This window comes from Dreissena polymorpha, chromosome 7, assembly GCF_020536995.1.
Source record: "Dreissena polymorpha isolate Duluth1 chromosome 7, UMN_Dpol_1.0, whole genome shotgun sequence".
Taxonomy (NCBI): domain Eukaryota; kingdom Metazoa; phylum Mollusca; class Bivalvia; order Myida; family Dreissenidae; genus Dreissena; species Dreissena polymorpha.
The window spans coordinates 22,137,154-22,147,097 of record NC_068361.1 but is presented as its reverse complement, the minus strand read 5'-3'; the positions used below and the strand labels follow the sequence as shown (position 1 = coordinate 22,147,097).

Below are 9,944 nucleotides of genomic sequence, written 5' to 3'. Positions count from 1 at the left end.
CACTATGTTGTATATATTCATGTATACATTGTATGTATTATATTGAATAAAAAAAATAAAAAATAATGCTTATCAGTTTGTTTGACATACCTGTTACACACACATATATATATATATATATATATATATATATATATATATATATATATATATGAAATTGGAAATGTTTTGCCACGCGACTTTTTTTGTTTCGCGATGGTATTCACCTGACTTTGAATTTGAATAAAGATTTCATGAAATGTTATGCCTCATGCATATACCTACCGTACAAATATACACCCTTAATTTGATTCGAATTATACTTAATATGTACGTATTATATGATTTTTTCGCTAAACAAATTTTTCCGCAATTGTGTACTGCTTCTTCCTTTTTTTTCCCCAATCTTCACACGCCATTGAATAATTAATAAACTGGTATACTACAAAATTTGATTACTCGTTTTATAGGCTGTTTTAGTAAACATTACCCGTCTCATATGTATTGCCTAAACGCCAATTGAGAAATAAAGTACACTCAGACACTTCATACATCCTGAGGAAACTGCTACGGTCGTAGTTCACTACAAGACTACGCTGCGCATCAAGTGCGCCAGATATAAAGAAGCCACAAAAAGAGCAAACTGCCGTGATGAAACCTTCAAAATTACTAGTTACAATTGTGTATGATGATAAACATTGAATGCATTCGTGTTGTTTTGTGTCGAATGTCTCATAATTCCGGCAGCTTTATTTCCAACTTTATTCAATCATCATGAATAGTTTATGTTTTAATGGAGGGACATGTAGCATAAAGTAATTGTGATTAATAAAACATATTGTTTTTTTTGTTCGTAAAAAACGTTTAGTTAAATTTACATGTATTTGATACACGTGGTTGTTTAATTTCATCGATCCTCGAAAAGGTAAGGTTCTGGTACTGTGGTCTTAATATGGCCATTTAGTAGTTCAATAGCAATTAAAGTGAAATGTGTTCTTTCTGGATTGATATGTAATTTGATTCATGATATTGAGGTAAATTTGTTTTTGAGTGCGTACATTTTTATATGTTTATAGTACGCCTGTGTCCTGTCTACTGCATCGTTTTGTGCTAGTTTTATTTCAATATGATACTTGCCATCTCCTTGCCATATATACAGGACCGCAGTGTACAATAATGTTTTCCTCCTGCTAGTGTAAGTGAAGGTTAATGTTGTGTATAGTTGTATATCATATTAACCAGATTTTGAAGGCCAGTCGAACATATGCATGCAATTTTTGAAAATCGCTACGATATAGTAATTTAATCACAGTCATCGTTCAAAACGTGTTTTACTTGGAGTGCAAGGCGTATATTTATACCGGCTTCCACAAAATCAATTTATTTCTTCTTGCATATGACAAAAAGCTATAAATTACAAGTTTCAAGTTAACAAAACATTAAATGTCTTTCTCAATAGTTCATTCTGCATCTGGCATTGAACCTTTCCTAATATTCATTTCGAATCCCTATGTTCAACCGTTTGTTCAAACTGTATGCTGTTTTAATATTCTGATTTTAAACTACTAGTTTTGAGAAAACAAAAAATAACTCTGCAAAAATTAATATCTGAACTATTCGCTCGAATAAAATGTGATTTCATGAAATAATGCTATTCAGGACTTCATATAAAGATAATTCATGTTACTTCTCTATACCGTTGTGTTAGCTGATAACGAGAAGACCTGTTTTTTGGAACACTCTCTCCCATGGTACGGATGTCAATTGTATGGACAAAAGTTTCAGACAAATGTCCGCAATTGTTAGGAAACGTTGTTTATTTTCACATCTTCATGTCAACGGGTGCCCATCGGCTTGACAATTTACTCGCACGATTGTTAACGTACCGTACCGCGCAACTGTCAAGCAATGACACAAATGCATAATTTTATGATTTTATATTTTTTTATAACTTTTTAATATTGATGTTTATTTCTTAAATGAGTTTAATAACTTGCTTTCTTAAATACACCTGCATCAGTCGGTAGTAGTGAAAATGTTGGTGACGTAAATGACTATTAATTACACTAAATTTGGATTGAACAAATACGACAAGTTTAAAACTGCGAATGTCCATCTTGATAAAAGTGTTGGATCGTGGTTCACAAAACATCAAAATAAGCCGTCCAATGTCTCAACTGATTTTTATCGAGAGTTAGATAAAGGTGTCAATTGCGTCTTCGCTAATAGCCCACACTACCCGCTTTCTCTAATTAAATTTTCGCGAGTTAAACAAAACGATAGCGCCAATTATCAAAGAGTAAACTCAGTTGGTAACCACAAAGGGACTGATTTATTTCGTCCGCTCTGTTTTATTAAACGTTATTAATTACCATCGATGATGCGGCATGCTGTTTCATCTGGTCACCTGCGCAAGTTTGCAGTATGTCGCACGCAAAGCGTAAAACCAAATAATAATATAAATACATATTTTGTTTAAATTTTCCCGAAAATGTTACTGATTAACTGGTCGTTTCGGTAGGTTCATCTGTTAAGCGGTTAACCTTTTGCATATCTCATTTTTAAATAAAACACTAAATACGTACACAGATTAATAAAATTATCATGTTTATAGTAAATAATGGTTTATATGTGTATAGACCATATCATATGCTTTAATACAGTCCTAATATTGTGAACTTTATAGACTTTACATTTACCATCCTATCAAACCGTGATTCGTTTTAGCATTTAATCGATGCTCACTTAAATATTAAAATTTACAAAGTGAAAACTTACGCATGTAAAATGCGTGACACATAACAAGCGTGATTTAGTGCTAAATATGGATGTTTCATATACAAAATACTGCACTAATATGTATCAATAAATAAACAACACTTTAGCTTTTAAGGGAGGAATACAGCAAAACAGTAATTTATTTGTTTCAATTTCTTCTTTCGCGAGTTTAGGGGACAATATTCTTTTATTTTCCTATTTAAAACATATAGACGACACTTTGTGTAGAAGCACATACATCAGGTTTTTCAAATCCAAATTTAAACAGATCGTCTGCGAGTCCGTACAAACCTTAATATACCACATCATTCAAGTTGAATCTATATTATGTTAACAAACAGCGGATAATTCAAATAAACATACACTTTATTTTGTTTCTTGATTATAGATTTTAATCCAATCATGATCGTGCAAGTATAAGTTTTATCTGATTATACAAAGAATTAAATTGATCAACTATCACAACCAACAGATGTCCATTTCATTTTTAGTCTCGAAAAGTTATAATTTTGTTTGCAGATCTTTTATAACTAACTTTAATTATTAATAACATCATTATACATGATTGTGAAATATTCATCAAATATCACAAATTTAATGAAACTTACGCACTCTTCAGGAGAAAGGAAACGCAGTGATCTATTTTTTTGAATACCATTACAAATGTATATATGAATTAATATCAACGCATCAGAACAGCGATACAACGAAACCAAATAAGTATCGTTCGCAAAATTGTTTAGTGTATTATATTTATATACGTGCTTTAAATCACTTCGGACACATGTAAAGCTGTTATATTGTAAACTCAATCAGAGCATGTCATGTCGTTATTTAAATCTTCACAATGACACTAAAACATCGTGTTTCGATATATTTGTGTACGGAAAGCCAATGCAGACGCCTATGTTTAATTATAACTTGATGAAACGTTTTATCCAGTATTTCTTCCCGAGCTGATTCTCGGCTGTTGCATACCGACGACAATATTCCCCCTGCATCTGCAGTTGGTCTCACCGAAACGTACGCAGGTTTGACCCCGTGACCTGCAATCCTTAACCCTGCAGCAGTTTCGGTTGATCGGCCGGCTGTTTGACGTCACATTCGGTATTATCAGTAGTAGGAGTCCGAGCATAAGGCACAGTTGAAAAGTACGTGCCATTCTTGCCATCATGGTTTTGGCCAATGTGGTCGCTTGAGAACTTAAAGTGAAAGTGTACATGATAGATTTTAATATTAATATGAAAATACGTACTTCAGTGTTATAATTTGTTAGATTAGTTTTGAATCGAACGTCTCAAAATAATATTATCCTTTTATATTAATTTTTAATCTAGAGTTTATTTAGAATTTTTTCAGCATGTCCAATATATCATTCAACGATGAATCAGATGTGGGAAAAAATAGCGATGTATCATCTGCAAAAGTTATTTTCACATGCCATGTCTTAAATTATGTCACCATTAATTGGGTTTAAATGGTCCTTGTTCGATAACACAAAATGACCTAGTGAAAGTATAAGCGCTTTTCGGGTTACTTTTCCCAGCCACACACATGTTAAGCATGCTAAAGACGAATCTACTTTCGACTATCCTATTTTCGGAGATGTATATATGAACGTATATCTTGCTTTGCAGTGATTGCTGTTCAAACATTAATCATTTGAATAATCTTAGTGTTTATCCAGTGCAAGATAAAAATCTCCACAAATCACAAATTATGTTTTTATTTTTTCAAAAGTATGATTACATGTCAGTATACCATGAGGGAGTTTTACTAAGATCGTGCAATATGCATACGCTAAATATGTTTGTCGTAAATATCAAGAAGTAGTTTTATTGGTGGAATGTTTCCTTTTTATGATTAGTAATTGTTACGTTAGTTATAAATAAGGCACAGACACCCCTTAAATTTGAACTGACAAAACACAAAAAAGCGTTTCCCATCCCATTCGGAATACCGTTTTGTTTCCATGTCCTTTTTAATTGGCAGACCTGCAGACAACAAATCATTTTTTTAGTTTAAAGTCAAATGCAACCCTTAGTTTCATACTGAAGTTAGGCATATGCCATTACTGTTGAATGACGAAATACATTTTCGGTAAACGCACAACATTTTGTTCTAACTGATCTTGACTACTCTATATAATGAATTGATGAGGCACTTTGAATAAATTTACAGGAAAAATATACATACATTTTTAAAATAGAACAAATAAGAAAATGTGAAAAAAATGTAAAGGTATGTGAATAGTCAGTGCTAAAAATTATTTAATAATTAATATCCACATCAGAATACATGATTGATTTTACCAAACTAATCGAAGTGGCATTTGAACTTCATATCTTTATTTGAGTATCCATTTTATTTTTTCAAATCGAAGAAAACAATAATATATGCATTAAGTTCGTGATTATGGCTGGATACAATGCTATACGATGGTGCATATACTTATGATCATTCTTTCCCCTAAATACACAGATGTAAAAAAGGCTTATACAATAATTTCCTATTACAACTCATACAAACTGATTTTCATATGAAAGAAACACCTTGTATTTAATACGTTAATACGAATAGCATTTGATTAAGAGAACTATGTTTATGATTATATAAATTTAACAAATGATTTTGTATTTTAAAATAGTTATTAATGACGCATTACATTAACAACAACGTGTACGAAAAGTAATGTAAATGTATTTACCTCAACTTCACAGAATAAACGCGTTCCGTATCACACACCTTCCCTCATAATACTGGTTTACGTGAAAAAGGCCTACATAAAACAGAGATAAGAACTGTAGATATGTTTATCTTTTTCCTAGAAATTTAAGCACTCAGACAGTTGTTGTTCTCTCGGGTTTATTTGATACTGTAAACTCGATGTATTTCGAGAGAACCGATTTTCACGCCATCTTGAAACACTTCGATATAATATGCTACAGTTTAAATTGGGCTTGTTGTACACAACCTTACTGATATGCGTTAAGTATAGTCAGTTTCAACATTGAAAGTCCGCACAGACAGCTGGAACACAAAACGTTTACATACAGAATAGGAATGTTGAATCTCATCACTTGCAATATGATATTTTAAAACCATTGATCGTTAAATGAGTACGTGTTTTTCTATATGAAAATGTTTATTCGCGCAATTCATCAAATGCACACCTTAGGATAGTGCTATAAATTTCCTTAATTATCGCTGAGATTTTTTCGAATCAGTAAGATTACACTTTATTAAAACAGTTACCTCACATTTAAAAATAATCGCACCATAGCATGCCTAAATATCCAATGTACTTTTATCGTTCACTATTATTGGACATCAAAACGCGTGAAAAAATACCGCTGCGTAATTAAATGAGTTTACAGTAATCAACATTCAACGAAATGTTCGTACTGGAACAAGATTGTTGATGCACGTTCACACATTTTCGTATTTAACTGCGGATGTAATGGGTGAAAACAGGTGTTTCGCATTAATCTGTTTCCCATGGAATGTTTTCCCGTGGATTTTTTTCACGATGCGGATAAAAGTTTATAACTGCGAAAACAACAACAACAACAACGACTGTGAAAACAAAAACAATACAATAATAAAATAATAACATTACTACTACTACTACTACTACTACTACTACTGCTACTACTACTACTAATAATTTAAATGATAATAGCAATAATAATGGTGATGATGACGATGATGTCACATTGTACGCAACGCTGATTAATCATATTGATTACATATTTTATATATATATATATATATATATATATATATACGGAAGCTAATGCCTGTAATAATCACAAATATTCTTAAGATAAGATCTTACGTATTTTGAAAATAGTTTCTTCCATTTTCAATCAAGTAATGTGTTTGCTCTTCATTCCAAAAAAAGTATGACTATGTTAGTTTTAAAGATCAGTTTTACTTGCATTAAATATTACATGAACGAGTCTTGAGGGCCACGATTAATGTCTTCTTTTACAAAAGCGAAACGTTCGCATACAATTATCTAAATGGGATCCTACTCAATTTATTAAAACGCATTCCCCTTAAATGAATAAAACACTGTTTATAATTATGGGAAGAGAGGTAGTTGCCCTGTTACATAATACGTGTGTATCTTTCGTTGGTCAAACAAAAGTTGGTTCTCGGAAATTAGTTTAAAAAGCAGACTTAACAATTTCATCTTGAAAACGTTTACACGCAATTCTATGTCTATTTAGTTATCGTATTGGATTAGTCTATAAATAGTCCAATAGTGAATATCAAAATTAGAAATTAAAACACATGATATTCAGAGCTATTAAGCTTTCTAATTTTACGTTAAGTGGCCAGTGATAGTTTAAGATTTTTCGGAACCAGACGATAGAATCTGCATGCTATTGGAATCAAACTCATTTCTTTTGTGCGATACGCTATTAGAAAGATAAACACAGAAACATTATTACAAATCGGTTTATGAGAATATTTGTTAAGTCAACCAACGTGCGAAAACATTATTAGACAATGTCAGTCCTTGCGCTGTTTCGCAGACTTGACGTTAAAATTTAAATTGCACGTAATCCATGAAAAAAGAAATCTAGGAATATAAAAGGTATACAATGCACCCCAACGGTATCGTATCGTAACAGAGATTATCATCGTTCTTTGATTTTTGCTTAATGTATGGTAATGAACCAACTCGTAAACGAACTCAGTTATGGAAACAAAATAAAATGCTCCTTTCCCACTATCTCGATTAGCGTCATAGTTATATCGTTGTTTTAATTGTGAATTAATGGTGGTGATCTTTGAAACCCTGATCGGGTTTTATCGGATTTTGAAGTCAATCTTGGGTATGGTATTGATCGTGGACATGCATGCAATGCTACTGTCATGTGTTTGTGTCCGATTGCAAAACAGTTGGATCACAGCATAAACAAAGTGGAAAACGTTATATTTGAAACTCTCTCAACCCACCAATTTATTCGTAAACGGGAGACATATTGACTTTTTTATCGTGAATTGTGGTTCGTTGAATACATTACGAGATTGGAAACCGAGCAAATCATGCGCATTTCGTCAATCGTTGCGTCTATGGTGGGCCGAAGATGAATGGGATACCAAGCAATAAACATTAACCCCTCACTTTCTGCGAAGGCTTGTTGCGATATCAAAAACAAACTTGCTGTGATGAGGTTTGAAACCACATCACATTACCTGTGGTCCCACGATTTAGCGCTTTTTGAATGTGCATAACAGGTATAATAAGACAGCTTAAAAAGTTCAGATTCCATTATTTAACAGAAGGTCTGGCAGAGACGACCCGTATATTTTGTCAGTACGATGCTGCTTTGTATGGGGAAACGTTTCAGCAATGGTTTTGTTTCACCAACAACAGCGATGTATTGAGTGAGACGGAGAGTTTGACGTTGTTGACGTCGTTCATTGCGGTTGCCTTAAGCCTGGTCAGCGACAGTTTGTTATGTTTAATAGAACGGTTCTGAGTATAATCGGACTGTTATTAAGATAGATAGATAGATAGTAGCTGTATAGCTACTCGAACAGTAAATGACTCATTTTACCGGGAATTTCCCTTGTCCTCAGTTCGACCAGAGTATATAGAGAATAACAGGTTACTGCCTGGTCGTTTTGTAATATATCAGGCGAGGCTAAGAATACAATAACGGCGAGGCTTTGCCGAGCCGTTATTTTATTCGTGCCGAGCCTGATATATTACAAAACGATCAGGCAGTAACCTGTTTTTCTGTTTATCATACCACTGACACCACTCACCCCGTTTTTCAAGAAATACTAAAAATTCATCGCTACGCTCTGGGGCCGCTACATGTGTTTATTGCGTATGAATCATTCTAAAAATAGCATTGCTCCTCAACACGAAAATTAGTGCCATTTAATGTAATTTAATAACGCTGTTTCTTTCTCTGTCTTCTTTAATTCTGCAACAAAATTTAAAGCAGCAATACTTTATCACACAAAATGAAAACATATATTATACATTTAAAGGAAAAACTTGAAACGCAATTGTAACATGTCAAGGCCGGTGCAGTCGCTCACGTCTTCGCAGTGTGTTAACACGTTTACAGAAATGAATGATGTTTTTATTAGAATTCGGAATATGTACTGCGCATTTGGTTTACTGTGGTAGTTGTGCGTAAATATTGAGGTTCTGCACGTTAAGTAAAGCTCCAAAAAACATGCCATGTATTGGATTTTGGCCAGGAAGCTGTGCTTGTGTAGGGTGGGTGTGGAGAGAAATGTTCATTTCGGAAGTGTTGACTGAAGTGCATGAAACAGATGCCTGAGATAGAGTTGCAGTATAACATGATGCTAAAAGGTTTTAACATCTTTTTTTTGTGTTTGTTCGGAAATTTCGCTGTAATTTATTATTGACTGGACGTTTTTTGTGTCCTGTTATTTGCATGATTTCAGTGGGTGCGATATTGGAATCCCTTAATTTTTGAACAAAGTGTTTTCTAGCGGAATGGTTACTGATATTTTTGGTTTTGTCCAAACCGGCCTCGATTGCCATAGTTTTCAACATCTTGGCAATTTTTGTTTCACCAAGTTTCTGCCGTAGGAACCACTGATCAGAAATGTCAGTTAAGGGCACGGTTCTTGTTGCCAGGTAGAATGGGCTATCATCAGTGCTGAAGCCGGGTGGCCTTTTATCACTATACTGTTTGTAAATGTAAATAGGGTCCGTATTTCCTAACTCTGGTGAGGCAAACATCTTCGGATGAATTTTTCTGGCATCTGATGCATTTGCGCCAGTGCGGGTCTTAGTCTGTCGTTCATTGAATTCCAGAAATTCATTTCCTGAAGCATCTGTCTTCAGTTTGACATCACCCCATCTTAAAAAAATGTGTTTAATTATCAGAAGTTGTTTCATTATATTGAAGTAAGTATTCAGTGCCGTTCATGTAAAATTCAATATGTTGGAGCAAATGATTAATCTGGTTTAGTACGGGATTTCAATTATGCAATGATTTCCCAAAAATTATCAAATTTTAGACTCTCATTTTTAGCACTGAAAGTCTGTCATTTCATAATTTAACTAACCTTAAATTGTACTGCTCATGGGTTCCTCGTAGGCCGAAATGCAGGGAGTTGTTCAACCAAATGGTATTCAGAAGTGATTTTGGCGTTGTTGCACCCAGAATGTTGTCTGTGTA

General features: G+C 33.5%; 1 long non-coding RNA gene across 1 annotated transcript; it reads right to left on the bottom strand.

The window, feature by feature from the left end:
- Positions 1–2,865: 2,865 nt before the first annotated feature.
- Positions 2,866–5,611, bottom strand: LOC127838257 (uncharacterized). The gene is made up of 2 exons (XR_008029745.1): positions 5,465–5,611; positions 2,866–3,959 (listed from the first exon to the last, which is right to left on the bottom strand). It is a non-coding gene; the product is annotated as an uncharacterized LOC127838257 (long non-coding RNA).
- Between the last annotated feature and the right edge of the window lie 4,333 nt (positions 5,612–9,944).